Source organism: Triticum aestivum, chromosome 4A (assembly GCF_018294505.1).
Source record: "Triticum aestivum cultivar Chinese Spring chromosome 4A, IWGSC CS RefSeq v2.1, whole genome shotgun sequence".
NCBI classification, from domain to species: domain Eukaryota; kingdom Viridiplantae; phylum Streptophyta; class Magnoliopsida; order Poales; family Poaceae; genus Triticum; species Triticum aestivum.
Window position 1 is genome coordinate 394,156,182 of NC_057803.1, and position 7,960 is coordinate 394,164,141.

General features: G+C 42.9%; 1 long non-coding RNA gene across 1 annotated transcript; it reads right to left on the reverse strand.

Moving 5' to 3' along the window:
- Positions 1 to 2,962: 2,962 nt before the first annotated feature.
- On the reverse strand, positions 2,963 to 5,494 carry LOC123086160 (uncharacterized). The gene is made up of 2 exons (XR_006440595.1): positions 5,388 to 5,494; positions 2,963 to 5,294 (listed from the first exon to the last, which is right to left on the reverse strand). It is a non-coding gene; the product is annotated as an uncharacterized lncRNA (long non-coding RNA).
- Positions 5,495 to 7,960: the final 2,466 nt, after the last annotated feature.

Below are 7,960 nucleotides of genomic sequence, written 5' to 3' on the forward strand. Positions count from 1 at the left end.
CGGCGGCGGCGGCGGCTAACGGGGATGGAGGAGGGAGGAGCGCGAGATGTGGGGCTTGGTGAGGCTAGGGTTTGTCCGGTGGGGGCTGGGGCCTGGGGAGATGGGGGATTGGGTGCGGAGCGCATGGTGGGGATTGGGCAAAACGGCCTGCACGTGAAAACAGGCGACCCAACCAACCAGCGTGCCGCGCGAGCCCACCCGTCATTGGCCAGTGAAAAACGATCGTGAGGTGAAAACTGATTTAACCGCCGTGAAGATCCAACGGCTCAGGCGTGTCCGAGAACCAGATCCGATGGCCCACGAAGGCCCAATCGGGGGAGCCTTCTGGAGGGGAGTTGGTTAGCCTCTTTTACCTTTTAAATGTAATGATGATGGAGTTACCTAGGATATTGTATCTGCCTCTGTATCAATATTTATTCGTGAACTTCGCCACTTTTTTAAACAGGAAATGGACAAGCTGGGAACAACAAGCTTCACTTCCTTCCCCTTACTCTAAAGCCCCGCCTTTCTTACACAACATCAATTGCTTTTTATTTTATAATTTTATTGCTAATAATTTTGCTCAGGAAAGTTTAGAGGGATGATATGCTATTTGCTAAGCGCGAGCTTCATTGTTCATCAGTTTATGGTTCACTTGCCCAAATAAAAAATAATAATTGCAGTTGACCAAAAGCAACTAGACCGTGCTATTGCATCAGTTAAATAAACAATCTTGACAAACCTAGAATCCGGGGTGTGCATTGTGATATGTTTCAGTAATTGATGATTCACTAATAATATAAACGGACATGTTGTACAAGTGAAGACGTGGGCGCCAACTATTGACATTTGGGGGGAAAGCAGAGCATTTTAACATATCTTATTTTTTTTCCTAAACCTTGATATTTCGCCTGGTGCTTATGGTTCTATTCCATTCAAGGCCGAGAAAGCACAATTTAAAGCTAAGCACGCGATGTTTTAAAAAGTAGGATTAATAGATGTGCTACGCAATTTTAACTGGTCCTTTGAAATAAGGAATAGCTTAATGGTGACAATGACATGCCAACTTATAAGACTATTGTATGTTGGTACTTGGTTGCTCTTTTATTGGAAGAAAATGATGCGTGTTTGTTTCTGATCTGTTTGACAAAATTGCTCTATAATGGCACGGAACTCATTTTTCTTCCTCTGAATTGCTATGCATACCTGTAAATATTTGGACTGGGAAATGGATCTCAGCCATTGACTGAGAAAGAATGGTACGCTCTTTCATCGAAGGTAAGTCATTGTTAGAATAACTTTGTACTCCCTCCGTCCCATAATAACAATGTCAAAAACGTTCTTATATTATGGGACGGAGGGAGTATATTGTAAGGATATACTGTCATATTATCCTATAAACTGCTATTCCTATTTTGGCAACGAAAAAAATAAGAATGCCATGAAATCAGTCGGTAGACGTGCATATCCAATTGTAAGTGCTATTCCTATTTTGGCAAGCAAAAAAATAGAATGCCATGAAATCAGTCGGTAGACTTGCATATCCAATTGTAAGTGTTTCTTTCATACTTTCCAGAACATTTTTGTGTTTATCTTCTACATTCTGAAATCTAGCTGGCAACAAACTCATATTTCACCGATGCAATTATATGCAGTACTGTTACAACTACAATATAAAATGTGCTCTGTTGGAAAAAAAAGGCGTTGGTGTCTTGTATCATGGGTACGTACAAACCTTTGCCCTTTGAGTAAAGGTGCATTTTGGCACCCAAAAAATCATTACAGAAATTTTTATGTGTATTTTATACTCAAAATATTAACTCATTGTCCTAGGGCTGACACATTCCAGTTCCATCTCAAATATCTTACAATCTTTCTAATTACTATCACTTCCTATCTTTGGTTGGTTAAATAAAATATACTTTAACTGCATTTTACTCCAATCATAATTTATATAATTTAGTGTAGTAAGAAACTAAGAATCACTCCAAGGTTACATTCAAGCTGATTGGAGCACAACGTCGGCTTATGATTGTTATGTTGGGAACTTGGATCAATAATTTGGATTCTTTGCCAACGGGCCATGATGTTGGTTTCTTATGTCATGTTGTGAATCAGGTTTTGTGGTTGTGCTAATAGTTCCTTGATTTTCTCTGAACATGAAACTTTTCCCTTCTCCGAGTGAACTAAACTGGATAGTCCACTGTCTTACTCCAATCAGGCAGTGACGACAGAAAAGAAGTGTTCGGACAAGATACCACCACTGCCTTATGTTAGAAGCCCTTCCAACTGAACAACTACCTATAAATGAGCCAATGTGAGGTGATCAACACTGCACCGACACAATGGGGAAGGAAATCCTATAACAACTTGGCATGTAATTGTTCTCTTTGTCAAACCTTTGTATTTTATTTCTTTTTTTATGTGGTGAGTGTACTCCTTAGTATGCAATTACTCCAGTTATTGACAATTTAGTGAGTTGGCAACACACACTTTTAAACTTAATTCTTCCATTCAAAACAAATATATGGAGCAGATTATGCTAATTCAATTCTACATCTTCATATATTTACAAAAATGCCTACCACTCTTTTGTCAAAATGGACGGGCGCCGCAACGCGCGCCCATCATGATCTAGTCCATGAATGTAATTGAACATTGTATAGTGTCATCTAGTTCACGTCTCAACTAATACAAAAATAATACAATGAGCAAATCAACTGGTTAGACATCAATTTTATTTTCCGAGAAGCAACATTCTCAATCAGGCACACATAAAGTAAACCATGACAACCATGCATTCAATATCATTAATATGTAATACTTCTTGAAGATTAATAAAGCCACCATACACGGTTCATTATCCATGGAAAGCTATTAAAAATAAAAAATTCTCATAACAGACTATGAGTAGGAATATATGACATAAATGAATAAACAAGTTATAAAAGCAATACGAACACAAATTAAGGGCGCATGATTGTGGAGAAGTGAAACATAATGTATAAGACAACAATATCAACTTAAGTGAGAGGGATCATCTATTCCATGCCGATAATACATAAAAAATACATCAGGAAGAGAATACAAAAACCAAGCAAGATTTCTTTTTTCTATTTCCCCAACCCAATAAATCCACTTCTGCAACACTTTCCCATCTCCATTGAGATGCCTCCACCAAGATTATGTTCTCTATTTCGTCTTTATCCAGAGTCATTACTGAAAAGGTATTTAAGTTATTCAGTGATCATCACACAATATCAGAGATAAATGGTACTTTCACGAAGAAACAATTCAAAGAAAAGTCAATGCGCTAGCAGTCTTGGAGTACTGTATACATAGTTGGTACTGCGAGGGTAAGAAAATTAGAACATAACAAAAATCTAATGTTACATCATGAGTACCTGGACACCTCATGAGCACACATACACCAAGTACTACATACAAAATTTGAAGTATCTTCTTTTTTCATGGGTACACAGACTTTAATATATCTCAACCAGAACAAGAAAAAACGATCTATGAGAATGTCCTATCAACAGGATGATCATAGTTAGGTCTATACCCATTACTTCTTTCAGAAACCTGCTTCAACATGTATGAACATCATCTCATCAGTCTATATCCATTTCAGTATTCTCATAACTGAGAATAGTTGCAACATTGTAACTTCTCTTATTTGCTCATATGTCCATAACCATTAGCATATGTTTCTTGCAACCCCCAAAGAAATGAACAAAAGTGAAGTGATGCTAGCTTGCCAATAAAGATCCCAATAAAGAGCATGTGATATATGAAGCACCATTTTACAATAGCCATGAAGGAAACCAACAATCGTCGGCATCGAGTAGTCACCCAGGAGCTTGCTGGCTAGCATCATCGATGGTAGCCACCCTGAGTTCTATCCTCGGAACAACCTTGTTTGAGGCATTACTCTTTTCTAATGGCCTTGGCACCAACCAACAACCAACAAAGAGGTGACATGTAAACAATTGGAAGAAAATGAACGCAATAATAAGAAGTTTTGGCAAGATAGAAATCTCGATTTATATTGTTTGGACAGAAAGACATATGTAATAGTTTTCCATTTTCTCTTTTGGCCCTCTTAAAAAGCTTGTGCATTCATATACCATGAAGCCTAACTGGATTAATATCTGAAGCGAGCACAAAACAATCATATTTTAACATTGTTTTAACCATCAAATCAAAAACCATCCCTATTTTATATTCTTCAACTGTTAACATGCAGACCATCTTACTTCATCAGGAAAATGTTGAACAAGCAACAATGTTTTGTTTCATGATTTACCTATGGACCAGAAGGCAACTGCGCTTAAGGAAGGATTTACCTAAGCTGCCCAAGGCTCCATGTTCTCCATCTCTCCCCAAATTGCAGCACAATCCTTGAACAGGCAACAGAAGGCATGAGAAGAACAATCCTTGAATTTTTTTAACTAAATCCTTGGAAAGTTGAAATTGGAAGTAAAGAACATAAGAATAGAGAGACAACCAAATCAGAAAAAAGAGAGCATTCAAGAGTCAGTAGTAAAATAAAATAGGCCAATGAGATTTGAGAACACCTCAACTTTGCACCATTGAGAAGAGTACAGATATCTTCTGGTCCAGTAAGCCCGTCATCGTGCACCATCACTGGTGCTCGCCGGATAAAACAAATTAATCCACCAAGTTTTTCTTGAATGGAAAAATGTATTCCACTCAAACTTGGTGCACAGGTAAATCGCTGCTAACCAAAATTGAAACAAATTAAGTAAGGGGCTTGAAATCCCCAACACCAAACTTCTGGCTTCGCGAAAGAGGACTCCCAATTCAGCAACATCATAATCCCTTTCCTCAAGTGCATAGATCATAATCTGACAGTCTGACTCCAAAATCATACGTATACAGTAGTAGGCCATCATCGACAAGCTAGCAAGCACACAACATAAGCACCCACACATCACACACACGCAGCAAGCAGGGCGTGAGGACCAGGGAGAGAGGTTACCTTGCCGGCGACGGGATTCCCGGCGGCGAAGGAGGATGTGACTCACGGTGGCGATGGAGGTGACCGGTGCGAATCACAAACCGGCAAGGAGCAGACAGCAGAGGGCTCCGCGCCGCCTCGCCGCGGTCTCGCGCGCGGCCTCGTTCACCGAGATCAGTTACCTTGCCGGCTTCCGGATTCCTAGCGACGGAGGAGAAGGCGACTCGCGGTGGCGATGGAGGTGACTGATGCGCGGATCACAAACCGGAGCAGAGGGCTCCGCGACGCCTCGCTGCGGTCTCGCGCATGGCCTCGTTCGCCGGCGGCCGTCCTGCATGCACCAACGTCGTGCTTAGGGAGAGAGTTGTGCGGCCGGAGAGGCGAGGGAGAGTAGGCGCAGCCGCGCCGCGGGATCGGGCTCGACCCCCTTCGCCGGTGGCCGCCCACGTGCGTCCACTTTTTTTTGAGGGAGTCCACGTGCGTCCACTTTGCTTGGAGGAGATTTGTGCGGCCAAAGAGGTTAGCACTAAATTTGAAGAAGACTGAGAGGTTAGCACTAATTTAGGGATGAGATGACGTGGGTGCCGAGAACTTGTCCTTCGTTTCTGCGTAAGATGGGGGGCAGAGTTTTCGTTCGCCCACTAAAATTGATAAACGTATTTTCGCATTTTACACAAAAGTTTTTGTTTTTTCTGAAATTAAACCGCCGTTCGGATTTAAGTCACATTCAAACTGTTGTGTTACATTTTTCGGAACCCTCTGATGTTTTAAATAATTCATCCACGAATTATATTTAAGTCAAACAAATGCTTTTTAAAATCATTCATATCTTTTAAATCGTAACTCCGATTTGAACATGTTATATATGAAATTTGATTAGAAAAATATGTAGAATATAAATATGAGATTATTTTTACCTGTTAAGTATTTTTAAATATTATTTTAAAATATATTTGTGTCAAACCAAATGATTTTCTAAATTATCTGTATCTTTTAAACCGTAACTTCGATTTTAACTTATTATATATGAAATTTTATTAGAAAAATGTGTGGAATCTAAATATGATGTTAATTTTACCTGTTAAATATTTTTAAAATATTGTTATGGAAGCAAATTTATAATTTATAGCGCAATATTCGTTTTTTTCATACCGGCGGCGATTCAGATTGCAAATAAACACCCCACTATAACGATATACGAAAAAGAAAACATCGATAACTACACATGCATACCTCTGAAAAATGTCACAGGGGAAAACAACAGATTTCTCATCGCGAGAGTGAGAGAAAGCGAGCGAGAGAGAGAGAGAGAGGGAGAGAGAGAGACGCCTTAGGATTAACCATATTCAACACACATTTTTTGTTATTTTATGTGAATACCGAGGCCATCACCGGCGAGGGTGAGAAGGAGGATAAACTGCAACACAAATATACTGCCTCGCAAAAATAAAGGAGATGGACCTATTGTGGTCTTGAGTAATGGTTGTTGAGTTAAGAGTGTGTGTTATGTTTTCTCTCCCGTTGCAATGCACGGACTCTTTTGCTAGTTCTAACATATAAGGAGGCTCGCCGACCCCCCTCCAGAGAGCTCCCTCGAGGAGCTTCGCTTTAGGCCGTTGGATCTGGTCAATCTGGTCTCCAAACTATTCTGATATGTTGGATCTACGTTGGATCTGCGTCTTTTTTTACCTCGTTGTAGTTTTCGATGGGCAATGACTGGTGGGCTTGTTCTCTCCCGCGATTGGTTGGGTCAACCGTTTTGGGGTGCGAGACGAGCCTGTCCTTATGTGCCGCGTGCATGTTGCGCGATTGGTAGCCCGCGTGGGGGTTGTTTCACATGGGCCACCATTCCACCAACCCTAACCCTGTTTCCCCTGGATCCACATCGCAGCACCCCTCCCCTTCTCCTCCATCCTATCTCGCCAGCTGCCGCCGCCGCCGCATTCCACCTCCAACATCTCCGTCCGATGCCGAGGAGCTGCTCACCCCACAACCTCTTCTCCACCCACGACCAAGGGTTGGGGAGGCGGGGTCTTCTCGCTGGGGTGAAGGAGTAGGGGAGGTCTGGGAGTCAGGCGGTAGGGGAGCAGTGAGGGCATGGGGCGCATGGAGAAGCAGGGGAAGAAGATGGGGCTCTCACCTCCAGGCCAGCATCGGCTCCACCCCGCTCTTCCCCGTTCGAACAGCGGCGAGCCCGCGGATTTGGCGTCCCAGGAGTGGAAGAAACAAGGAGGAGGTGCCGCCGGATGGGGGAGGAGATGGCGCCTAGGGAGAGGGGTGTAACACTCCGGATGTAACTTGCCATATTTGTAACTCCGACTCTTGCCATTTCCGGCTTTAAGTTATGAGATTCCCTTCGTGGTTGGGTTTTGTCTTCGTTTTGCATTTTGTTCATGTCATGCATTTCATATCATGTCATCATGTGCATCTCTTTTGCATACGTGTTCGTCTCATGCATCCGAGCATTTTCCCCGTTGTCCGTTTTGCAATCCGCCACTTCCACATGCACCGGCGCACCCCGTTTGTCTCTTTTCGTGAGCGGGTGTTAAATGTTCTCGGAATGGACCGATATTTGCCAAGTGGCCTTGGTACACCACCGGTAGACCGCCTGTCAAATTTCGTTCCAGTTGAAGTCCGTTTGATGCTCCAACGGTTAACCGGGTAACCGCGGTAGCCTTTTGTGTGTTGCAGCCGAACACCCCTCCAAAATGGCCCAATAACCCATCTAAACCACTTCCATGTCCTCCGTCGTCGGATCATGATCGTGTGTGCGAAAACTACACTCCATTTGGACACTCCTACCTCCTTCTAGCTATAAATAGGTGCCCCTCCCCGATTTTTCGCGCAGATAAACCCTAGATCCAACCCTTTCCGCCGTCGGACGTGTCCGCCGGTGCCGGACACGTCCATCGCCGACGCCCACAGCCAACAGGGGCGCGCCACATGGCACCACCGTCCCGACCCCGCCGCCGGCCGGCGAGCCCGTAGCGGGCCCGC